Source organism: Symphalangus syndactylus, chromosome 1, assembly GCF_028878055.3.
Source record: "Symphalangus syndactylus isolate Jambi chromosome 1, NHGRI_mSymSyn1-v2.1_pri, whole genome shotgun sequence".
Lineage (NCBI taxonomy): Eukaryota > Metazoa > Chordata > Mammalia > Primates > Hylobatidae > Symphalangus > Symphalangus syndactylus.
In genome coordinates, this window is record NC_072423.2 from 45601125 (window position 1) to 45628901 (window position 27777).

Here is a 27777-nt window from a genome sequence, read left to right on the forward strand (position 1 = left end):
GGAGGCAGCTGAGGTAGGGACCTTAGAAGTGGTTGTGGCTAATGGTTTTTTGTTTGTCTCCTGGGGGCTCCATCCCAGAGAGATGTAGGTCAGCAATCACTCAGTGTAATCAGCTGAGGATAGAGTGTCTGTGCTGTGGACTCAAGCCTAGGATCCCCTGTCCAGCAAAGCTCAGTGTGAAGTCTGTGAGACCCATGAGAGACAGACTGGCTCCCTTTCCTTGGGTCAACTGCAGCTAGTTTGAGGACTTAGTTGGGAAGTCCTGCTCAGTGAGGAGGATTAAGATCAGGGAATTGCTTTTTATAAAAGCAGTCTGGCCATGTTTTTGTAGAGCAGTTGTGCTATGCTGGAGGATCCCTTCTGCTCCCAGTCAGCTTGGACTCTCCAAAGCCCAAAGGCTGGACTGGCTAAGTCACCCAAACAGCAAAGATGGTGGCCCTTCCTTCCCACTGGGATTTCCATCTCAGGGAGGTGCAATACCACTACTGGTGGCTGGCTGGAATTTCAGGCCAGTGGGTCTTATCCTATGAGGTGCTCTGGAACTGCCCATCAATCAATGAGTGGATAAAGAAACTGTGGCATATTTATATAATGGAATACTACTCAGCCATAAAAAGGAATGAATTAATGTCATTTTCAGTGACCTGGATGAGATTGGAGACTATTATTCTAAGTGAAGTAACTCAGGAATGAAAAACCAAACATCATATTGTTCTCACTGATATGTGGGAGCTAAGCTATGAGGATGCAAAGGCATAAGAATGATACAATGGACTTTGGGCACTTTGGGGGGAAGAGTTGTGGGGGGGAGGGATACAATACTACAAATATGGTGCAGTGTACACTGCTCAGGTGATGGGTGCACAGAAATCTCACAAATCACCTCTAAAGAACTTATTCATGTAACCAAATGTCACCTCTACTCCAATAATTTATGGAAAAATTAAAAAGTAATTAAAAATAACAAATATGATACCTGAAAGGATACAACATATTGATAAGAGAATAGATAGTGTTCTCACCCCCTAAGTATGTGAGGTATCACACACAAAATATTTGATTTTCCCATTTCATAATATCAAAACATCATGTTGTATGCCATAAATATATATAATTTTTATCAATTAAAATATAATTTTATTTAAAAAAGAGCACTAAATCCATCTTTTGGGGGAACAAACCACATCAGAATTCTGTTTCCAACTCTTCATGATTCTTTACAGTCAGTTCTCTTGCCCTTTCTTTATTCCTGTCCCAAACATATAGAATCAAAAGACAGACAATTTGGGGAGAAATCTAAGCTGTTGAAAAAATAAATAAATAAATAAATAAAAATTGAAAAAAAACATCTAAACAGACATATCTAAAAAGAAGACATATAAACAGACAACAAATACATTAAAAATGCCCAACATCAGTAATCACCACAACATCACTGTGGTGTTGAAGTGCAAATCAACACCATAATGTGATATCATCTAACCCAATTAGAATGACTATGATGAAAAGGGTACAAAATAACAAATTCTAGTAAGAATGCTGAAAAAAAGTAAGTCTTATACACTGTTGGTAGGGATGTAAATTAGTAGAGCCATTATAGAAATATTATGAATGTTTCTAAAAAATTAAAAATAGATTTACCATGTGGCCCAGCAATTCTGCTTTTGGGTATTTATCCAAAGAAAAGAAGATTATTATGTTGAAGAGATAGCTGCATCCCCATATTTAATTGCTGCTCTATTCACATTAGCTAAGATAAGAAATCAACCTAAATGTCCATCAACAGATAAATAGATAAAGAAAATGTAGCATAGATACACCCAATGAAATAATATTCCACCATGAAAAAGAATGAAATTCAGTAATTCACAGCAACATAGAAAAGTCTGGAGGACATTAAGTAAAATAAAGCAGGCATAGAAAAATAAATACCATGTGTTTTTACTCATATATGGGAACTACTAAGAGAAGCTCATAGAAGTATAAAGTTAATTGTAGTAATTAGGGGCTGGGAGTACAGGAAGAATACAGAAAGGGAGGATAGGGAGAGGTTGGTTAACAGATACAAAATTAGAGTTAAAGAGAAGGAACAAGTTCTAGTGTTCTATAGCACTGTAGGGTGAATATGGGTAACAACAATTTAGTATATATTTTCAAAAATCTAGAAGAGGATTTTAAATATTGACAACACAAAGAAATGCTAATTGTTTAAGGTGATGGGTTTGCTAACTTTCCTGATTCGATCATTACATACTGTGTACCTATATCAAAATATTACTCTGTGTCTCATAAATATGTACAATTACTACATGTGAGCCAAAAATAAAAGGAAAACAAAAAAGGGAGAGAAGGCAAAAAATTAAAATAAGTAACAAAAAACTTTACAGAAATTAAAATGATATTTATTTATTTATTCATGACACTCTGTCACCCAGGCTGGAGTGCAATGGCATGATCATAGCTCACTAGAGCCTTGATCTCCTGGGCTCAAGAGATCCTTGCACCTCAGCCTCCTAAGTAGCTGGGACTACAGGTATGTACCACCATGCCCAGATAATTTTTTTTAATTTTTATTTTTAGTAGAGACAAGGCCTCACTATGCTTTTCCAGACTCGTCTTGAATATGAACTCAAGTAATTCTCCTGCCTCTACCTCCCAAAGTGCTGAGATTATAGGTGTGAACCACAATGCCCAACCAAAGAATTTTAAAGAAATAACATATAACAACCTTATGCCAACAAAGTCAACAATTTCTGTGAAATTAACAATTTACTAGAGACACAGATTACAAAATTGACTCAATAAAAAATAGAAAATTTTGATGCATATATAAGAAACAATTCCAACTACAGATTAAAAATCTTACAGAGAAAACTCAGAAATAAATGCCTGGCGTACATTCAATCAAATATTTAAAGATGAAATAATATTCTTCTTTAAAAAATATTCTAAAAAGAAATAATATGTAGAAGTAATTTTTTTTCCAGAAAGTAGAAAAGGTGAAAAATTTTCCAACACCTTCTAAAAGGTCAATGTTTTAATGAACAATATCCACACAAAACTCTTTAAAAAAGACAAATGTCTCTAATGCATATAGACACAAAAAACTTGAAGAAAATATTAGCAAATATATAAAATAGAGTTATACACCATGATCAACATATAACATGACTAAATATAATTTAAATCAACCAGGAATTCAAGGTTGGCTCAATATCTTAAAATCAATTCATGTAATACATCATAGTAATAAACAAAAGGGAAATGAACACTTTATTACCTTAATAGATGCAGAAAGTATTTGAAAAAAGTCTGTCACCCACTTATGATTAAAATCTCTCAAAAACTAGAAATATAAAGCAACATCCTCAACTAATGCACACTTGCCTTTTCCATTTAACATTGTACTGGCTGTTTTTGCCAGGTCTAGAGAATAATTAAGTAATTATAGATTCACAGGATGTTGTAAATATAGTAAAGATGTACCCATCACCCAAAGGTAATACCTTACCTGTGTGTATTTAAACCCAGGAAATTTACATTGGCATAATCTGCAGACTTTATTTTAATTTTTCCAGTTGTACATGCGTTCACCTTTGTGTACAGGTGCATGTATATGGTTCTAAGAAGATTTATTATATGTAAATTTTTATACCCATGACCACCGTCAAGACACAAACTGTTGCCCTCACCACAAAGGTCTCCATTGTGCTATTCTTTCATAGTCATGCTCTCACTTCATCCCTACTCCTGACCTTCCTTAATTCTTGCAATCACTAATCTGTTTTTCATTTCTATATTTTTTCATTTTAATAATTTTACATAAATAGAATTCTGCAGTAACTTTTTGAGATTGGCTTTTCCCCATTTAACTACTTTTTTTTAACAATACATTCTGCTTGTTGAGTATATTAATCATTTGTTCATTTCTATTACTATCTTATTTTATTATATGGATGTAATACAATTTGTTTTAATTCACTCATTGACGCTTGAGCTGTTTCTAATTTTTGGCTATTACAAATTAAGCAATAATGAACATTTACGAATAGGTTTTTGAGTGGATATAAGCAATAATTTCCCTGTGATAATGTCCAGAATACAATTGCTGGATCGTATAATAAAAATGCTTATTGTGAACATGCCAAACTATCTTCCAAAGTAGTTGCACCTATGTTCATTGCCACAAGCCATGTGTGAGAAAACAATGTTTTGACATCCTCACCAGTTTTTAGTGTTGACATTTAAAAAATTAGCCTGGGCGACAGAGTGAGACTCCGTCTCAAAAAAAAAAAAAAAATAAATAAATAAGTAAATAAAATAAAAAAATAAAAAATTAGCTGCCCTTATATGCACATAATAATTTCTTTTTATGATTTTAAGTTACATTTCCCTAATGGCTAATGATGTTGACCAACTTTTCATGTCCTTATTTGTGATACATATGTCCTGTTTGACAAGATGACTGTACATGTTTTTTGTCCATTTTCTGATTGGATTACATTTGTAAAAAAAATTTACTGAGTTTGAAAGTCCTCTATGTAGACTAGATATGAGTTATTTGTAATATATGCAGTTTGCAAATATTTCTTCCTATCTGAAGATTGATTCTTCGTGTTCTAACAAAAGTGTTTGCAAAGCATTTTTAACTTTGAGGAAGTCCAATTTATTGTTACTTTCTATTGATCATGGTTTTTGTATAATGTCTAAGTAATCTTCACATATCCCTAGGTTCCAAAGATTTTTTCCTACTTTTTTTTTAAAAAAATTATAATTTTGTATTTACTTGTAAATCTATTATACACTTTGAGTTAAATTGGGCATAAAATATGATGTTTAGGTTGCGATTCATTCTATCTATTTTATTTATGCATGTGGATATCTGATTGATATAGCTCTTTTTAAGTGAAAAAATTATCCTTCCTCTAGAGTATTGTTTTTGTATCTTTCTCAAAAATCAGTTGGTGTTTTCAGTGGACAAATTTATGGGTTCTTTATTCTGCTCCATTGATCTTTGTGTCATCTTTCTAAGAAAATCACAGTCTTACATACTGTAGCTACATTGAAAGTCTGAAATATCTAGCACAGTGATTCCTCCACTTTATTATTTTCTAAAAGTGTTTAGGTTATTCTAGCTCCCTTGCATTTTTTAGAATAATTTTGTTGATACAAAAATTTATGCTGAGATTTTCACAGGAACTATATTGAACCTATATAATAATTTGTGGAGAACTGTTATATTTACACTTTGGTCTTCCAATTACTGTGCATTGCTACATTTTTCTAATTTTTTAATCTGCATTTTGTAGTTTTCAGCATACAATTTCTGATTGTATTTTCTTAAATCTATACCTAAGTATTTTGTGTTATTTCGAGTGATTGAAAGTTGAGCTTTGTTCTTTTAGTTTGCCATACATTCATTGATACATACAAAATGTATTTTACTATGGATATAAAATGTTCATCTACAGATTTCTATATAATATATAGAAATTTATATACAATATGATAATATATAAATATAGATTTATGTATCCTTTATAGATACAAAATTTATTTTTCTCTCTTAGTCCTGTATCCGATAAACTTGGTGAATTCATTTATTCTAGACTTATGCTACTTTTAAAAATTCTTTGGAATATTCTATATAGATTGCAAAGACAACTGCAAATAGGCAATTTCTATCTCTTTTGTTTTATTTATACATTTATATATTTATTATATATTAATATGTATAATATGTGTGTGCATTATATATGTGCATGTGTTTATTTCCTTTTCTTGCCTTATTGCACTGGCTAGGACTAGGACTACTATATATTTACAGGAATCTCTCATATTTTTAAATTAAGCACTGTATTTAGCTTATTAATAAAATGAATTGCACTAGTTAATTCTTTTTGAGTACTGAACCAGTCTATTTGCCTGGAATAAACCCCACTTAGTTGTGATAAATCCCCATATTAGATTTAATATTTTGTTGAAGAATTTTGCATCCATGTTCATTAGAGATAATGATTTGTAATTTTTTTATTTTTTATTTTCTTCCTCTTGTTTTCAGAGTATTACCACCTTTATAAAATGAATTCAGCAATTCTGCCTTTCTCTTTTTCAGAAGTGATTGTGTACAAATATTGCTAATAATTCTTTAAACATTTGTTAGAATTCTTTAAATGAAAAAATCTGGGCTTTGGAATTTTTCTTTTGAGAGTTTTTATATGTAATTTCAACTTCTTTAATAGTTACGGTATTACTCAAATTGTGTATTTTATATTAGATGAGTTTTGTAGTTTATGCTTTTCATTGAATTGGTCTGTTTCATTCAAGCCGTCAATTTTATATATGTAGTCATGTTTAAAGTATTCTTTACTGTCATTATGGTGTAGAGTGATGATACAACTTAATTCCTGATATTGCCAATTTGTTTTGGCTCTTTTTTTTCTCTGTCAGTCTTGCGAGAAGTTTGTCAATTTTATTGATCCTTTCAAAGAGCCAGCTCTTTGTTTTATGTATTTTTTTCTATTTTTTGCTTTCAATTTTATTGATTTGTGCTCTTTATTATTTTTCTTATATTTTCTCAGGGCTTATTTTGTTCTTTTTAAATTTATTAATATGGAATCTTAGATTACTGATTTGAAATCTCTCCTGTTTTCTATTAATATGGAATCTTAGATTACTGATTTGAAATCTTTCCTGTTTTCTATTAATATGGAATCTTAGATTACTGATTTGAAATCTCTCCTGTTTTCTAAATTAAGCACTGTATTATAAATTTCTGCCTCAATAGTGTTTTAGCTTCATTCTGCAAATTTCAATATGTCATATTTTCATTTTCATTTAGTTCAATGTATTTTTGTTAATTTCACCTAAGACTTTCTCTTTGACCCATGGGTTATTTAGAAGTATCTTATTTAATTTCCAAGTATTTGAGGATTTTCCTCTTATATTTTTTGTTATTGATTTCTAGTTTGATTTCATTTAGGTGAGAGTTCGTTCTGGTTGATTTCAAATTTTATATATATATAGAGGGCTTTTTATGGCCCAGAATATGAAAAGGGATGTTTATTTAGCAAAATTATAAACTCTAAATTTTTATATATCTAATACAAACCAGTCATCAATTTTATTAAGAAAACAAATAGAGGATAATGTAAATCATGTAAAGAAAGTAAATGAATAATCTATCTTGAAATCGAATGATTTAAAAATAGTTTGTGAGCACTCTTTTTTTCTGGCTATAAATATCATAAATATTTTGGGCCATCTTTTCTATATTAAAAGTATGAATGCAGAAAAAAGGCTTAATTACTAGATGTTTTTAGTGACTATGTCAGTTTTATTTTCTATATCTATTCTTGTTTCCTAGTGGCTTCTCAATTTTCCTGTTGGGACAATATCTATTCTTCACTATGTGTAATTTAATTTTTAAAATATGGAGTACAGTGAAGGAGCAGAGTAGTGGTTAAGTTTCAATCATCTTGTCTAAGAATTTAAATATTGATCAAACGCAAGAAATAATTGGAGATTGGCTGGAGGCAATTCATGTTGGAAGGGCCTTTAGTCAATTATTTCTTATCGACCTTTTGAGGTTGTCAAAAAGGTGTCCTAGCTGTCTTTTTGTCTGTGCTGTTTCTTGCTTGTTGTTCTTCTAGAATTTTTTTGGTTTTTGTTCATTTCAAGGAACTATACTGAACTTCCCATTTATTTTGTGAAACTGTACTCCCTTAGTAATAACCTCCTACCAAAGCCATATATTTAATTAAGAAATAAATGGGTATAGTCATTGCAATCAAAACCTAACTGATGGAGATGATTAAATAAATGATCTTATTTAGACTGTGGAGTTGCTGAAAGATAGCATGTTGTAGTGTTTAAAAGTTTAGATTTTGTCACGTACTGAGAAATCTTGGAAAAATTACTTAGTCTTCTGATGTTCCAGTTTCTCATCTTTCAATTAGGAATATTAACATCACTTACCTCAATGAAGTATCATGAGGGTAAAATAAGTTAATGTTGGTAAAGAGCTTGGAACAGCCCCTAAACTATATTAAACAGTCAGTAAAATATTGTAACCCTGTTTATCAGTTACTAGTGAAAAGCCTCACAAAAGTTTTCAGATTTCTTTCAGGAGCTATTGCAATATTGGAAGGGGGTCATTTCCCTGAGAGAAGTGTTGGGTAAGGAAAGATTTAAAAAAAAAAAAAAAAAAAAAACCCTCAAGTCATCAAGAAATAAAAGACCTTGGAAACACATTTGAAAAGCTGAATTAAATTTGAAGGTAATCACCTATCCACTTTAGGTCCTAAGAAGGCAATCGTTCAGTGAAAATGGAGATGAGCTAGCTTTAGCTTTGGTGCTGAGGAAATACTGAAGACGATTATGAAAATCCCCTTGCATCTGCCCTTACACTTCATTTAAAATCAAGCTTAAAGATAACAACTCTAACTTTTTCTTGACTTTAGGTAGCACAATTAACTAAGCAATTAATTATTGGCTGCAGGAAATCTTTGGTGACTTTTGGTTCTCTTTGTCCTATTCAAATTTATTTACTTCTGAATTATATGAGCAATTCATTCTCTCTTCTCTGATCCCATTACTACTCTTGTAATTTAAGCCCTCATCATTCTCTGCTCGACTATGCTATAACTTTTCAACATGTCTTTCCACTCTTGACTTGATACACCTTCCCCAAGAACTATCTTCATCTCTCCTTTTCCCTTTCCAATCTATTCTGCATTCTGTTGCAAGAATAATGTGTCTCAAAATCTGCAATTGCCACCTGCTCTCCAGAGTTCTTTTAGATACCTGTCTTCCACTAAACAGAGCATACTGTTACCTTCCTTAGCACTTAAAGAGTCCCATCACAAACTGAAAAATATTTCAGTTTTTTTTACCATTTTTGTCACATTTTGAATTCCTAAGAACAAAGAATACATTTTATTCCTACTGCCTCCCTCATATCCTAGCACTGTATATTTTACATAGTAGTATTGCCTAAATCTATTCTACATTGAAATAATTATCTACTTGTCATTTATCTGTGTATTTTATCTTTCTACTTTTTCTTCCTTGGGGTAAGAGATCAGACCATATTTTCCCATTCCCTCTACAGTACCTAACAAAATACTATGCAAAGGGACTCATTCCATTGTTAGATTGAACTGAGTTCAACTGGAAATCTCAGGAAAGAGAAGAGACAACCAAGTTCTTTTTCTTCAGTTTTGTTATTTATTTATTGAGAAGCCTTGGACAACTCACCTAAATAGACAGCACTTCATGTTTCTCATTCCTTAAATGTCAATAATAATATGATCCTCCATGGGCACATGTGGAAATAATTAATTTTGTAAGAACTTGAAGAGTACCAGAGAACACTATCAATCATCATCAGTAGCAGCAGAAGAAAAGACTCATTAAGTACTGATATGTGCAAGATTCTTTGCAGAGCAGGATATGTAGGAAAGTTCTTTGCCCTCTGGGAGCTGACAATCAAAAATGGACAACACATTCATAGGTAACATACTCAGAGGAAACCTATACTCAAGGGCACACATAGACAAATGACAAAACAGAATTGTGAACTTCCTGAAGTATTAATACAAAAGTGATTTATCCTGGTAAACAAACAAATCACACCCTGAAGAAATAATTTTATTGGCCTATATTTGGCAAGCTTGGTGCCAACTTACAGTGATACATTAGCAAAAAGGATCAAATGAAAATGAAATCCAGCCAGATGAAGAAACACTAGGTTCATCACGAATCCTGGATTGTCTAGGCTGCTGGCCTGGAAACAGAATAGGGGGTGTGTTCGTGCAAACATGTATGTATTACTATGTGTGTGTGCACAGTGAAGTGATGATGGTGGGAGGAATGAAAGAGGCAAGATGTAGAAAAACAACAAGAAGAAATGGGTTGTCATTACATAACTTTAATAACTTTTAAAGCTCATCCCACTTGTTTAAGGAAAGAAAAATGTGCTGACCGTTGGTAAGTCTTGGCAGGAGAAGTTCTGTGGCAATAATGGTAATCTAAATAATTCTGGTTTCAGCAAGATTACAGAGTTGAGATAATAGGTAGTAGTTTCTAACGTCCTATGAGCTAAACAGGGTGTCTGTCATCTCACTGGAATGACTTGGATGGATCTCTGGCCCCTCTCAGAGAATAAAGAACAATCAAGAAGCTGAATGTTTTACCAAAATTATCACATAATTAATTGGGTACAGAGAAGAAAAACATCAATGAAAAACTACACTAAGTAGTTCAATAGAGTGTTCAGTTTTTGACCAGCTATGCTGGCAGTGTTGACACGTAGCCACTGCACTGTTTCCTATTAATCCTGGACTTAAGATGGTCTATAATGGTGTTAGTTCCAGAGAAAATTGAGTAGGACTACTTAGCCCCTGGCTGCAATGGGCAGCTCAGGTCCAAAGTGACTGCTTTTTGAGTCTGTATTCCAGGGGGCTGGCAGGACCCCGGGCATTTCACAACTGAATCACTTTGACCCAAAGTCATTTGTTCAATCATGGTTGACAAAAGGTAACAGAGACTTTCCACTGTTCACAAAACAAATGGATCTCTTGGCTGTTTTCTTAAAGATCGACTGGGACTTAAAATAGCCTGAGGTTAATATTATAAATCTTTCTAAAAGAGATTTTTCAGAGCATATTCTTTATCCCAGCATTGGATCAATCTCACAAAATGACATATTTTCAAACTACTGTAAAGCAAAACAGCTTATTCTCGAAAAAGTTGAAAATAGTAAGAAATATTTTCCTTTCCTGGCTTTTGTTTGTTTTGTTTATGTTTTTTATTCTTGAACATCAACTAAAAAATAACTTGGAAAAAACTGTGTGATTAATATGGATTGGCTTTTTTAATAGCTTTGTGCCTATTTACCTAATCTTGACTGGTGTTCAGAGTGTTCCTTGAATGCCCACAGCAGGTATGACACTGTGGTAAGCTCGTGTGAAGTATGGGTTTTAAACACTGTATGGGATAGAAAAAACAAAAAGAAAAACAGAACAAGGTAAAGGAATCCTACTTCAAACCCTTATAATCATGAAAACCTGCTGCAAAATTAAAATTCACTGGGAATGTTGACTAGTAAACATTTTTGCCATGGTCCTATACATGACGATTAAATAAAAAGAGAGTAAAAAAAAATTAACTTTGATCTTTGGATGAAAGCATCTTTTCAGGAGCCATGACAGAGTATAAATTAAAATTGAAACAATAAGCATAGAGACAAGGACTTCAGAGAAAGAATACTGTAGACAAATACAGCAGATGACCTCGTATTTATACCACTGCCTGATAGATGTTACCAGTTCTATTTTATAAAATACTAAAAACTTGCCCTTGTATTTTCACCGGAATTTCTTATTCAAAATTTATTGATGTCTTCTCTTTCACTGGAAATTTTTTGGAAGAGTGACCTGATTTTCAGTAGAAGCATCATCATTTACTTGTATAACCACAAGGTAAGAAGATTCAGAAGGTCCTCTGAGTAACTGTCAGCCATGTTTATAGCTTGACTCTGCTCTCCTCCTTACAATGCTCACAGTCTCAAGTTGCTTATTATTCCCATACGTGTGTGTGAATGTGTGTATGTTCAGAAAAGATGGTGAGAATTGCCTCTATCCGATCTGCATCTGAACTGTAACTTGGATCAGAAGCAAGGCTCAATCTCATTTCCTTTGGGGTTTGAAGACACCATAGTAACTACAAAGATTGGTTGTCTTGGAATGCTTTGTCTTTTCAGCCACATTTTCTGACTGGGGACCTGCATCATGAAAAAAGCAAGTGTATCTGCATCAACCAATACAACGTGGCCATAAGAACTTCTCTAGGAAAGATAATCTCTTATTCTCCTTGTTTTGAAAGAGGGCTTGGTCAAGAAAGCTCTATATGAAACAGATATACTAAAATAAAGCCATTTTTAGTTACAGTAATGAAGACGGAATGAAGAGGCCAACTAAAATTGTGATTCTTACCCAGAAATTATAAATTTTAGAAATAATAACACCTCGCATCAAATGTGATGACATTTTAGATTTCTGATACAAATAAATCCATCATATACACCTGTATGTGTGTATATATATATACATATATGTTTGTATACAAAAACAATCTGATTAGTGCAAAAATTCATATCAAGTGAGAGGTGAATGTTTCACAAATTTGCCAAGTCAGTTTACCTAGAGTATTACGGATATATATAGGAGACTGTTGGATCTCAGTGAAAATATAATTTAAGAGAAATTTTGTTTGATGACTTTAGTGTTATATTTACAGCAGTCATTGAGGATGTGAAAGGGTTATTTGCATCCAGAATGCTTCATGGCTTTTTATGGGGGAAATTATAAGAGAGTAACACCCAATTTGAAGATTAAAGACAGAGTCTCCTTTTCAAATATCTATAGAGATTATTCTTTCTTTTCTTGCTATTACTTTCTACATTTCTAGACTGTCTATTACAGGACCAACTGAATTAGTTTTTCATTAAACTGTTATTGACTTTAACAGAGCTTGAGAGGAAGCTGCTGTGACCCTCCTTCATTTCTTTGGGATCAAGGTTGTCATGAGGTAACTCAGATTTTGGTTTTCAATTGTGGCTCTCTTCTGCAAGTTTCTAGCTTTTTAAACTTGAGGAGCCTTTCTGAGTCTCAATTTTCTCATCTGTAAATTGAGATAATTGGATTCACTGGTCTTCAAAATCATTCTTAATGTATAAAGAGAAAAACAAAAGAGAGAATAAAAAGGAGAAAAAGTAGGATACTGAAGAATATTTGAATAAATTTGCTTCTGTGTTTGGTAGGGAGAGACACCATTTGTCACTCACAGATCACGCGCTGCAGGAAATGCAGTGGCAAAGTGGGGAGTGCAACTCAGAGCTTCCAGGCCAATGCACACTCTTTGTTTTGTAATTTTTCTTTGGTGCCAGGTGGGTGCACTGTTTGCCAGGAATTCATACTTCAGAAATACAACAGTGCACACCCAGACAAAGGGCTTGGTTGGGATGTCTTTGTTCAGGGAACAATTAAAATGTACTTGTACTGAGTGATAAAAGCCTTCCCTGGACGTAAGGCACTGCGGGAAAGCACAAAGTATGGTTGCGCTTTTCAGGTAACAATGCAGTGCTAGTCGTCTTTACTTCCCCGTGGAACTAAGGCAGAAAAAAAAAAAAAAAGATTGAAAAAAGTATTAGAAGAACAGCCCAAGTCATCATCAAGCACCCAAATGTTAAATATATTGCAGTTTCTAACTCCACATTAAATTCAGGATTTATGCAATTTTATGGGATAAGAGGGAGGAACATAAGATTGATAATTGGAGACAATGTTACTGATCCCAGATTTCTTGGGCAATTGGAGGGAGTAGAAACTCTATTTCTTAGTCCACTTCAAAAGTTGCTTTCACAAAACCAAGGTCTCTGGACAAAGATGACTTTCTTTTTTAACCATTTATTTTGTTTTCCTTGGCAACTTGAGTCCTAAAGCAGGAATGCTCAGCCCCAGACCGCGGACTCCAGATGCCTAAAGCTGTTGAGAATAGAGGAAAGGACTGCATTTCCTGCAGATGAGTCATCCTGCTAACAGGAAGCTACATTTTCTTCACCATAGACCTCAGGCACCACAGTAAATTTTATCTTATGTGGTTCTAAAGTATAGTCTCAGAAACAAAAGGGTTTTGGAAGAACTTTCTTGGACCCATTAGGCAAACCCTTCCAACGCAATTTTTGTTTGTCAGAAAGCTGGCCCCTTTTGTGTCTTGAACTTTGTTCAATGCTTGAAAAAAATATCTCAATCACAGCCACATTTCTTCAGAGCCAATTTTTCAGCATAATTTGTGATAGAAGTCACTGTGTGCTCACCCAAGCCAGATCATCTCTCATCCAGAAAAAGAAAATCAATTTTAATTCTTCAAAGAACAGCAGGTGGTATTTGTTATACAATATTTAAAGAAGGGTCATTAAGCACTTCTCTCCTTTTCTTCCCCTCTTTCTATCTGGAGTATTAAAGAGGGAATTTATAGAAAATATATAGTGGATTAGACCATGCAAATGCCTTGACAGTCTGAGAATAGTCCTAAGCTAAGGTTTAAAAAAAGGGAGAATCTACCTGGATATCTGTTGCTGGTTTAGTGGTAAAGTCAGTAGGTCATACCACTTATCTGAAATCTGTATTCTAGCTTATATTTTTATGTTGTGAAGTTTATCTTTCACACAGATAAAAATTTTGTTCACAAAGGTGTCTTGGAAATGTCATTTTCAGCAATGAAAATTCCACTTAGTTACATTCAGTTACAAAAAATAGGAAGAGGTAAGCACTCAATATGTATTTATTTCTTTGAATGAATGACTACACAATGTGTGTTCTGGGGAATATGGGGTCAGAGATGCCTTCTGTGATAAAAACTGTACATCTTATATTTCAGCTTTAGTTGACCTTCTATTCTTAAACTCATCTTTTCTTTCTTGAAGAGGCTATTTAATTCTTCATCTGGTGAACATATAATAATAAAATACATAAAATATGAAGACACGTACTTATAGGACTAGGAGGTGTTAAAGATACTAACATACTCTATGCCCCTATTCTGGGGTCAGGAATTCCTGAACATATCCCAGAAACATAATGAAAGCTTCACATAAAATGGGTTTTTTTCATGTCAAGAACTAAAAGGAATGATAAACAAGCAGTAAAACGATACAGGAGAGAGTATAAATATTATCTACAAGTAGCAGAGAACATGATTAGTGAATCAATAATTAGACAAATAAATGTTGATGTTGAGTACCTAGCACAAAGTTGGTGCATATTAGGAGCATAATTAATACTTGCTCAAAAATGTAGAACTATTTAGATAAATAGATTGATAGACAATCAGACAGCATAACACCATGTATAAGAACACAATTTAGTGTCCAACAGTCTAAAGATTAATTCTAGGCTCCGGGTCTTTCTACCTTGGCAATCTAGGACAAGTAACTTAACCTTTATAAACCTCCCTTCATCTCTAAAGTGAAATAAGAGTAATAATATTTATCATCTGGGAATATAATGAAAAATTATATATGTTATATATGTATGTCTGTGTGTGTGTGTGTGTGTGTGTGTATTTACATACATAATGCTTAGAAAAAGGCCTAGCAGGTAAGATACCATCAAAGGATATTTTTTGTTTATGTTAATTTTGTTGGTGTTATTTCTAATAATTTTAACAACTACTACCTATAATAGAGCCAATTTTCAGTTTCTAGCTCTAAAATATAAAGCCTGTTTATGAAGAAAAAAATATATCTTAGGCAAATCCAGATGTGACAACTACTTTTGCACAATAAACCAAAATAGCAAATGACCATGATTGGTCCATTAACTGTCTCTCTACTTAACATTTAGCACTTTCTAAGAACCCAGTTCTCACCTATACACGCAATAGGTTTTTGAAGTACCCAATTTATCTGGGGAGGTAAGACTTCAACATGATAAACCACTCTTAACTTGGAGTCCACAAACTTCCCAAGAGATTAATGTATAGATTTAAATGGTTTATGAATTTGGATGGAGAAAAAAATTGCATTTCTCTTCACTAACCTCTAATTAAAATTTATCATTTCATTCAATTATGAATATAGGTTAAAATCCACAGTATTATTAGCAGTATCTAAGGCTGTCAACAATAGACACTGCAGATATTTTCACGTTGCATTACTGTTGTCACGGATACCTTGAAATAGCCTTCAAAATTATAGTACATATCAAGAAATGCTGCTGAATCTTGTTACATGTGCGACAATTACACATAATACTTCATCACAAATTTTTATAATATATAGTATTTTCATTTCTATATAATTGGTTTTTGTATGATCTTTAAGATTTTGTCACTTAAAATCATTATTCTGAGAAGGAATCATAGCCTTTGCTAGACTACTACTGGGGTTCATGGCACAAAGAAGATGAAGATTTTCAGAAATAAAGGCATGAGTTGGAGGAAAAAAAGCATTATTATTGTTTAACGATTAAATTATGTCATCCAAATGAGTATGTTAGGTAGCTCCAGAAGGAAACCAGACTTCTTGCATTTAAAAAAGAAAGAAACTCAAACTAAAAGTTTTAAGAGTACCTGGAAGGCCATGTAATAACCTTACAATGATTGGTAATTATTATAATATGTTTTATTGTTGTAATTGTAATTGGTAATTATTGGTAATGTGTTCTGGCAAGTGGATCTTCACACTAGTTTGGTGGCTTCTAAAATTTTCATTGTAAATGTGAATAGCTAAAATGAGTGTAAATTCTGGTGTATTATAATAACATTTTAAAATAAAACTGTTACATCACTTTCAAAACACTCCAAATAAAAATAAAGTATTAAATAAATTAAATAAATCACAAAGTGATTTAATACTCACTAATATTTATTTAACACGGCTATAATTTTTTTTACGTTTGAATACTTTATATCTATTCTTTATCTTTTAAAAATCAGATTTCTGTTCCTCTTCATTCGAAGACTTGTATGTCTTTTAGAAACAGTACAGTTGGCACTATTGATTCATATTTTATTGATCAACTTGTCATTTTTTTAAACAATATATGTACATCAATTAAATTCTACAAATTGTCTTTAACCAAGGAGGTCGCTATGTGTTTAGGCAATTGATAAAAGTATAAATTTAATAAAATTTTTAATAAATTATTGCTATTTATAAAAAAAGTAGACTACCAAATGTAGCTGCATTATATGCAACTTCTAGAGCTAAATCTTAACAGGTCTTAAAGCTTCTACCGTTGCCCTCTTCAAACACTCTCATCAACAAGTAAAGAAACCTGGAATAGATTTCTGAATGTTGGGAGACTATGGGGAAAGAGATATCCTGAGACCACAAAGAGAGAGGGAGCCTAGCCCTGTCAATATCTCAGCTGAGCCGTAATTCCAGCCAACCCATCAGCTGAATGTAGCTCTGTGAGTGAGGCTAAGTGAGACCAGCAGAACAATGTATAAAATCATAAGAAATAGTAAATTATTGCTATTTTAAACCACTAGGCTTTGGGATAATTTGTGGCACAATTATATGGCACAAGACACGTAAAAATGGGAAATTATAGTACTTTATTAAGAAAACTATCTAGTGGCCCTTTGTTTAGGAATCTGGTGCTTTCATTCTTGGGGCAGTCAATCAGATTGTGGCTGTGAAAGTGAGTAGGAAAGGAGAGGCTATCCCACAAGTGCTCTCTCAGGCAGATCAGCTTTAGAGGTACAGATAGAAGTTGAAAGTCTGGAAATTGGTTCTCTTAAATCTCTCCATGTCCTTGTACCTCCTGGAAATTTTTGACACATAACCCAGTTGAGGCCAGTGTTTCAACCTGAAGGGCATGATAAAACAGCCCCAGAAGAGTGATAAAGCATTCCTGAAGCAGGAATAATAGAAAAGCAGCAGAGTCTCACTCTATGTTCATTTGTTAAGGTACACTGAAGTATTCCAGAGGGAGGTCAACAGCATGAATTTCACTTGCGCAAAGTATTAAGGTTGGTGCAAACGTAATTGTGATTTTTGCCATTACTTTCAATGGCAGAAAACACAATTACATTTGCACCAACCTAATACAATCTGAAACCAGAGGGTGGAAGCACCACAATATTTGGTTTTATCTGAAGATTTACTTTCTGTTTTGGCTAGCTCACATTGGCAACACTGAGTACAAAGCGGGTAATGTCACTGGTACTATGGGGCCTCCAGTTGTAAGTGTATTAATATGAGACAGTGTCAGTGTCTTGGTCAACTACTTGAGCATAACACATATATTATTTCCATATTTCAAAGTAATTTTATAGTATGGCATTATTACCATTTCAAAAGTTAGAAGAATCAGAAAGTTTAAAATAATTTATCCATAAAAGCAGCCAGTGACCAAGATGAATTTCACAGGTGGTTTTACACGATGTCAATGTCATGGTCATGCCATTGTGTACTGAAAATTTAATTCATGCACTTTTAAGTCCTTCCCAAGTAAATTTGTTTCCCAAGTCAGGTAATTGCATTATTTTGTTAAGGAAACCATCATGAGCATATGGTGCTATGTGAGGTCAGTTAAGGACAAATGACTGTGGGCTGGGTGCATTGGAGAAGGTGTGTGAAGGATGCAGGGCCTGAAGTACGTGTGTAAATGAAAAGAGATAAAGACCATTCAGATAAAGTAGCGGAGTAAAGAAAGGCATAAGGCAGAAATTAGCCTTGCTTCTAGAAGCTTTGCTAAGAAAATTGGCTGAGAAGAGAGAGTGCATAAGGGAGACAGCCAGGCATATGACAGGCCCAAAACAAATTACAGAAGGTCTGGAAAGCAGGCATATGTAATAATGCGAATAGAGGAGGAGATTTTACAATTGAAACCTCAATGATAATTGCTCATTAGAAACTGAAAAAAATGTATTTTTTTTTTGCCAAAAACCTCAAGGAATTCTTTACTTTGTTTTTACATTGACTCTAAGGATAGTACACATAGTCCGTGACTTCATCAATTTTCAACACTTCACACACACACACACACACACACACACAATTTTCTGTTCTTGAAGCATTGGGCTTGTTCCTGTACCTTTACTCAATAGAACATTGGAGACCAGCCAAGGGAATTAAAATAAAAATAGAATGTCTACAGTCCGAAAGAAATTATGGATTGAAGAGAAACCAGATAAGTAAGACTGTAGGAGGTCTCTGACAAACTCCAGGAGTTGGAAAAGAAGGAACTACAACAAAAGGCAAGAAAGAGCCAACAGGTAACAATGCTGAGAGCAGCTAAGGAAGGAGAACTCGGGAAAATGCCAAAATAATTACTGCTCCAAAGAAAAGAGATATATTGAAGCCTTTTTCTTTTTAATTTTTTACATCTGAATCTTTCAAGATTAATACCAGGAGAAACAACACTATGGTCTGACTTTTGTGGATGCAACTCTAGTCTTAAAAGTTGATAATATTGTCTTTTGTTGTTTCATATTTTGAAAGTTAGAAAATATTCCTATTTGGAAGTACTCCGTACTTTGTATTTGCAAAGGGAGCAATAGGTTCCTTTTGGACTGTCTTTCTGAAAAACAAAAGATCACAGAGATGAAATATCCTGAGAAGATTACTTCATCTCCTGTCAAAGCAACACCCAAGGCTTTCTGTACACTAGTCATTCTTTCTATGGTATATAGTAGCCTGGATTAATTGAACAACTAATCTCTTCCAAGCACGGCATATATCATTTAATTCTTCCCCTTGCACTGCAAAGTAAGTGTATTGTTTTCATTTAACTTTAGAGAAATAATAAGGCCAAATAAATGCCACAGTTTGTAGCAGAACTAAGATTGAAGCTAATGGCAGCAAGTCTACCACCTGTCACAGGGTGGCCCTCATGTTTTTGTGGTTCCCCCAAGCTTATGACCTCATGTTCTGCCATTCCGATCCTCCCCATCCTCAATGTCCTATCCAACAGAATGAAAGATTCATAATATATACATTTTAGTGAAAATAAATGATATGGTTACCTCTATGAATGTGATGTATGTTTAATACTATGAAATGGAAAACCTGACCCTTTGTTGGTTGGAATTCTAAACTTCAACCTTACAATTTCTTAAAGGACAGATTTGCTATGTACTCTTTTGGTTATCTGTCCAGGTTTAATCACTCTTCAGGCCAAAGCTGACAAAGCTGTTGTCAATTATAGCCATTGCACCTACAAGAGTAGTTCCTGTAGGCTAAGCCAGTCCTTGGAATCCTGTTGGATTCCATCTAGGGGACAATATCTTTAAGCTTGTACAATTCTTGTGTCAGCTTTCTTTTCCATCAAAATTCTTTTATATTTTCAGAGTTGACTCGGAAAATTCAGGGTGTTCTTTCTGTATTTGGGGCAAAATTTTGTTATGAGACTCCTTCCAATCACCTTCTATTCATCAAGCTGTAAGTATATAGCACTTATCATATTCTGCTTTGTATTGAAGGTACAGTTAGCTCTTTGTTGATTCATTTTTTTAATGCCTGCCAACACTGTCATCCCTCCTGTGATGCCTGGACCCTGCCTAAGTTAGGGAATAGCTCTCTGGTGTACAGTAATCTTTCAATCCTAACCCATGACATAAGAACATTCCTACAATTTCACAAAATCTGGGGGTATCATGGGCCTACCATTTTCTTTCACTCTCATTTCTGTTTTTGATTAACTCTTTTCACATAAGCCACCATTTCTCATGGCAGTGCATTTGCTTTGTTACTTCTTTAAATCTTTCTGAACGTTGACAGTCAGAGAAAGGAAATTAAATCCCTGACTAGCACAGTATATAGCAGAACATTATTTAGGCTGAATCCTGGTTTTAAAGCCTCAGCCTCTGCCACATTGAGATTTCTTCCTTGCCATCTTCTCTGAGAATCCTCCATTTCTGAAAAATTGTTAAGTGTTTAAACTCAGCCTTCTTCTTGATTTCTTCAACTGTTTTTTCTTAATCTTTATTCCCAGGCAAAATTACCTTTTATATCCCAGAGCACTTTTCTCAAGAAAAGATCAAATTTTATAAGCTGACAAAAAAAAGAATCAATTAATTTAAAAATTGACAAACATAATAGTGTATAGTATTTTTTTCTCTTTTGTTTCACTTTTCTGCCTTCCCAGCCCCTTCTTTGCCTGACTTCCTACAAACAAGACAGTTCATCAGAGTGTTTTAGAATTATGCCCAACTTTTAAAACATCATTTGTTTTCTCCTTGCTTATCATTATTATAATGATGGAATTTTGGAATCAAATCAAATATACAATACAAAGTTATGCTTAAATAAATTTTAATATACTCATATTTCAAATACTGTCCATCGAATAAAAATGTGTTTTCTTAAGTAATAATTATAGTCATCTCTCAGAATCCACTGGGAATTGGTTCCAAGACCCCTCCAATACCAAAATCCACAGATGTTCAAGTTCTGCAGTTGGCCCTGCAGAACAAAGATATGAAAACTTGCCCTCTGTATCTGTGGGTCCTGCACAGTCCACTAATACTGTATTTTTTTTCCAGTTTATTGAATCTGTAGACAGGAACCTACGGATACAAAGGGCAAACTATATATTACAAAGGTTCTTTTATGGGTGTCATACATATATTTCCCATACATATAGAGAGATCATTTTGATTTCTTTAATGAATTAAATATTTAAGTAAATACTTAAACTATTAATAAAAGAAAAATGTGCAAATAGCAAAATAAAAATCACTGTTTACCAAAGTATATCTATCAATTTATGTCTACCTATATCACTTATAAGTATCATTTGCCTAAACACTTGCCAAAGTTGTTTTGGTAACTTAAAATATAGATATTACCAAATTAATTGGTGAAAATGGTTTGCTCTTGAAACTTAATTTACATTTCATTACTAGTGAATATCCTGAAGATTGAATAATCTTTCAAAAATATTGAAAGCTTATACTCTTTCCTTTGTGTCTTGTGTACTCTTTCTTTAACCATCTGAAGTAGATGTTCAAATTTTTTAATTGATTACTAAGAGTGTTTTCTATGATAAGAATATTAACTCACTGGCCACCATGCATATTTATGAATTGTTTTCATGTTAGTTCCCTCTCTATGGGCATGCCATCACTAATATTGTCCCTTTTTTTCTTCATAAATATAATGGTAATGATATTTACTGAGTGCTTTAAATAAGAAAAGCACTATCCTAAATGCTTTATTTTCATTACCTCCTTCATTCCTTGTAACAAGTAGATGACAAAGGTCCTATTTTCTTCTCTTTCACAGATGGGTGAATTACAACTTAGAAAGGTTGATTAGCCTGCCTAAGGTTACACAATTTGTTAACAATAGAGAGATAATTAGAGTGGTTTGACCTCTGAGAGTATATTTCTAAGTACAATACAATGCCATCTTGATATCTATTTTTGTGTCTATACATTTCTTTCTAGATTTCTCTGGCTGTCATTCAATCTATCTGGACACTTACTCTGTTTTATTGCTGATATAAGTTCCAAGATGTATATCCAACTTTATTCAATGAACTATTTTGGGAAAACCAAGTAATTTTCTTTTTTGTTTTCTTTATTTTAAATTTTCTTATTATTATACTTTAAGGTTTAGGGTACATGTGCACAACGTGCAGGTTTGTCACATATGTATACATGTGCCATGCTGGTGTGCTACACCCATTAACTCGTCATTTAGCATTAGGTATATCTCCTACTGCTATCCCTCCCCCCTCCCCCACCCCACAACAGTCCCCGGTGTGTGATGTTCCCCTTCCTGTGTCTGTGTGTTCTCATTGTTCAATTCCCACCTATGAGTGAGAACACGTGGTGTTTGGTTTTTTGTCTTTGTGATAGTTTGCTGAGAATGATGGTTTCCAGCTTCATCCATGTCCCTACAAAGGACATGAACTCATCATTTTTTATGGCTGCATAGTATTCCATGGTGTATGTGCCACATTTTCTTAATCCAGTCTATCATTGATGGACATTTGGGTTGGTTCCAAGTCTTTGCTATTGTGAATAGTGCCACAATAAACATATGTGTGCATGTGTCTTTACAGCAGCATGACTTATAATTCTTTGGGTATATACCCAGTGATGGGATGGCTAGGTCAAATGGTATTTCTAGTTCTAGATCCATGAGGAATGGCCACACTGACTTCCACAATGGTTGAACTAGTTTACAGTCCCACTAACAGTGTAAAAGTGTTCCTATTTCTCCACATCCTCTCCAGCACCTGTTGTTTCCTGACTTTTTAATGATCACCATTCTAACTGGTGTGAGATGGTATCTCATTGTGGTTTTGATGTGCATTTCTCTGATGGTCAGTGATGATGAGCATTTTTTTCATGTGTTTTTTGGCTGCATAAATGTCTTCTTTTGAGAAGTGTCTGTTCGTATCCTTTGCCCACTTTTTGATGGGGTTGTTTTTTTCTTGTAAATTTGTTTGAGTTCGTTGCAGATTCTGGATATTAGCCCTTTGTCAGATGAGTAGGTTGCAGAAATTTTCTCCCATTCTGTAGGTTGCCTGTTCACTCTGATGGTAGTTTTTTTGCTGTGCAGAAGCTCTTTAGTTTAATTAGATCTCATTTGTCAGTTTTGGCTTTTGTTGCCATTGCTTTTGGTGTTTTAGACATGAAGTCCTTGCCCATGCCTATGTCCGGAATGGTATTGCCTAGGTTTTCTTCTGGGGTTTTTATGGCTTTAGGTCTAACATGTAAGTCTTTAATCCATCTTGAATTAATTTTTGTATAAGGTGTAAGGAAGGGATCCAGTTTCAGCTTTCTACATATGGCTAGCCAGTTTTCCCAGCACCATTTATTAAATAGGGAATCCTTTCCCCATTGCTTGTTTTTGTCAGGTTTGTCAAAGATCAGATAGTCGTAGATATGTGGCATTATTTCTGAGGGATCTGTTCTGTTCCATTGGTCTATATCTCTATTTTGGTACCAGTACCATGCTGTTTTGGTTACGGTAGCCTTGTAGTATAGTTTGAAGTCAGGTAGCATGATGCCTCCAGCTTTGTTCTTTTGGCTTAGGATTGACTTGGTGATGCGGGCTCTTTTTTGGTTCCATATGAACTTTAAAGTAGTTTTTTCCAATTCTGTGAAGAAAGCCATCAGTAGCTTGATGGGGATGGCATTGAATCTATAAATTACCTTGGACAGCATGGCCATTTTCATGATATTGATTCTTCCTACCCATGAGCATGGAATGTTCTTCCATTTGTTTGTATCCTCTTTTATTTCATTGAGCAGTGGTTTGTAGTTCTCCTTGAAGAGGTCCTTCACATGTCTTGTAAGTTGGATTCCTAGGTATTTTATTCTCTTTGAAACAATTGTGAATGGGATTTCACTCATGATTTGGCTCTCTGTTTGTCTGTTATTGATGTATATGAATGCTTGTGATTTTTGCACATTGATTTTGTATCCTGAGACTTTGCTGAAGTTGCTTATCAGCTTAAGGAGATTTTGGGCTGAGATGATGGGGTTTTCTAGATATACAATCATGTCATCTGCAAACAGGGACAATTTGACTTCCTCTTTTCCTAATTGAATGCCCTTTATTTCTTTCTCCTGCCTGATTGTCCTGGCCAGAACTTCCAGCACTATGTTGAATAGGAGTGGTGAGAGAGGGCATCCCTGTCTTGTGCCAGTTTTCAAAGGGAATGCTTCTAGTTTTTGTCCATTCAGTATGATATTGGCTGTGGGTTTGTCATAGATAGCTCTTATTATTTTGAGATACATCCCATCAATACCTAATTTATTGAGAGTTTTTAGCATGAAGCGTTGTTGAATTTTGTCAAAGGCCTTTTCTGCATCTTTTGAGATAATCATGTGGTTTTTGTCTTTGATTCTGTTTATATGCTGGATTACGTTTATTGATTTTCATATGTTGAACCAGCCTTGCATCCCAGGGATGAAGCCCACTTGATCATGGTGGATAAGCTTTTTGATGTGCTGCTGGATTAGGTTTGCCAGTATTTTATTGAGGATTTTTGCATCAATGTTCATCAAGGATATTGGTCTAAAATTCTCTTTTTTTGTTGTGTCTCTGCCAGGCTTTGGTATCAGGATGATGCTGGCCTCATAAAATGAGTTAGGGAGGATTCCCTCTTTTTCTATTGATTGGAATAATTTCAGAAGGAATGGTACCATCTCCTCCTTGTACCTCTGGTAGAATTCGGCTGTGAATCCATCTGGTCCTGGACTTTTTTTGGTTGGTAAGCTATTAATTATTTCCTCAATTTCAGAGCCTGTTATTGGTCTATTCAGAGATTCAACTTCTTCCTGGTTCAGTCTTGGGAGGGTGTATGTGTCAAGGAATTTATCCATTTCTTCTAGATTTTCTAGTTTAGTAGCGTAGAGGTGTTTATAGTATTCTCTGATGGTAGATTGTATTTCTGTGGGATCGGTGATGATATCCCCTTTATCATTTTTTATTGCGTCTATTTGATTCTTCTCTGTTTTCTTCTTTATTAATCTTGCTAGTGGTCTATCAATTTTGTTGATCTTTTCAGAAAACCAGCTCCTGGATTCGTTAACAAGGATATCCAGGAATTGAACTCAGCTCTGCACCAAGTGGAACTAATAGACATCTACAGAGCTCTCCACCCCAAATCAACAGAATATACACTCTTTTCAGCACCACACCACACCTGTTCCAAAACTGACCACATAGTTGGAAGTAAAGCACTCCTCAGCAAATGTAAAAGAATGGAAATTATAACAAACTGTCTCTCAGACCACAGTGCAATCAAACTAGAAATCAGGAAGGATTAAGAAACTCACTCAAAACCGCTCAACTACATGGAAACTGAACAACCTGCTCCTGAATGACTACTGGGTACAAAACGAAATGAAGGCAGAAATAAAGATGTTCTTTGAAATCAACGAGAACAAAGACACAACATACCAAAATCTCTGGGACACACTCAAAGCAGTGTGTAGAGGGAAATTTATAGCACTAAATGCCCACAAGAGAAAGCAGGAAAGATCTAAAATTGACACCCTAACATCACAATTAAAAGAACTAGAGAAGCAAGAGCAAACACATTCAAAAGCTAGCAGAAAGCAAGAAACAACTAAGATCAGAGCAGAACTGAAGGAAATAGAGACACAAAAAACTTAAAAAAATCAAAACCAAGTGATTTTCAAAAGAAAAATAATCTGCTCTTTGTGAGTTGAAGACATGGAAATTGAGTAGAGATGTTAATAATGCATTAAAATGGGGCTAGTGAGAATGGTGGGAAAAATGTTTTGCAATATAGGTTTGGCATAAGCTGAAGCACATGATGAAAATGATACTATTGAATAAGAAAACTTCAGAAGCCCATTTAAGTGATACATGACAATGAAGATTAACTTTGGACGTTAAATTAGGGTCTGTTCTTAAATGCAGCCTTCTCTGTGGCACTGATTAACCTAAGCATGCTACTTGGAAACCATGAAATAACAATTATTTCATGCTAATACTGTGTCCGGAATTGGTGGGTTCTTGGTCTCACTGACTTCAAGAATAAAGCCGCAGACCCTCGCGGTGAGTGTTACAGCACTTAAGGTGGCACGTCTTGAGTTTGTTCCTTCTGATGTTCGGATGTGTTTGGAGTTTCTTTCTTCTGGTGGGTTCGTGGTCTCGCTGGCTCAGGAGTGAAGTTGCAGACCTTTGTGGTGAGTGTTACAGCTCATAAAGGCAGTGTGGACCCAAAGAGTGAGCAGCAGCAGGATTTATTGCAAAGAGCAAAAGAACAAAGCTTCCACAGTGTGGAAGGCGACCAGAGCGGGTTGCCACTGCTGGCTCTGGCAGCCTGCTTTTATTCTATTATCTGGCCCCACCCACATCCTGCTGATTGGTAGAGCCCCATGGTCTGTTTTGACAGGATGCTGACTGGTGCGTTTACAATCCCTGAGCTAGACACAAAGGTTCTCCAGGTCCCCACCAGATTAGCTAGATACAGAGTGTTGACACAAAGGTTCTCCAAGTCCCCTGAGCTAGACACAGGGTGCTGATTGGTGTGTTTACAAACCTTGAGCTAGATACAGAGTGCCGACTGGTGTATTTACAATCCCTGAGCTAGACATAAAGGGTCTCCACGTCCCCACCAGACTCAGGAGCCCAGCTGGCTTCACCCAGTGGATCCCGCACCAAGGCTGCAGGTGGCGCTGCCTGCCAGTCCCCTGCTGTGCGCCTGCACTCCTCAGCCCTTGGGTGGTAGATGGGCCTGGGCGCCGTGGAGCAGGGGACGGCTCTCGTCGGGGAGGCTCGGGCTGCACAGGAGCCCACGGGGTGGGGGTGGGGGCGGGGGAGGCTCAGGCATGGCGGGCTGCAGGTCCCGACCCTACCCCGCGGGAAGGCAGCTAAGGTCCGGCGAGAAATTGAGCACAGCAGCTGCTGGCCCGGGAGCTAAGCCCCTCACTGCCCCGGGCCGGTGGGGCCGGCCGGCCACTCCCAGTGCGGGGTCTGCCGAGCCCACGCCCACCTGGAACGTGCGCTGGCCCACAAGCACCGCGGCGCAGCCCTGGTTCCCGCCCGCGCCTCTCCCTCCACACCTTCCCGCAAGCTGAGGGAGCTGGCTCCGGCCTTGGCCAGACCAGAAAGGGGCTCCCACAGTGGAGTGGCGGGCTGAAGGGCTCCTCAAGTGCCGCCAAAGTGGGAGCCCAGGCAGAGGAGGTGCCGAGAGCGAGTGAGGGCTGTGAGGACTGCCAGCAAGCTGTCACCTCTCAATACCAGAGTCGCAAAGCGAAGTTAAAGGTAAATATAAAATATCTCGGGTATCTCCTCTCTCCATCTCTCTGAGAAGTGCCTGTTCCTATTTGACTAGTCTCAGGTAGAGAATAGGCTAATAAGTGACTTTCTAAGAAAGTTATTAGGCAACATGAAACAACAAAAACAACTAAAGATTGAACCAAAAGATGCATAGTATTTATTTAGGAAGATTAAAAATGTCATTTTTATTTCTAGAGCCCACTCAGCATAATGAAATAAGGTAAGAAGCTTCTCTACCTCTCTCTACCCTTTGTCTTCTTTGCTAGACAATTAGGGATGGTTGCTGGTTTAGGTTCCAGGCATACCTCTCTGTCTGAAGCTAATTATATCCCACTAAGTCTACAGGAATTCTTGGCTTTAGTTATATTTTAAATTTGGTCCTGCCATGTCTCAGTTGGCCCTTCCCAATGCAGTGACAGCATAGAAGTACATGATAACCATAAGAAACACAGATCTGTATTCATGGCTTTATAGACCAAGGAAAAGCA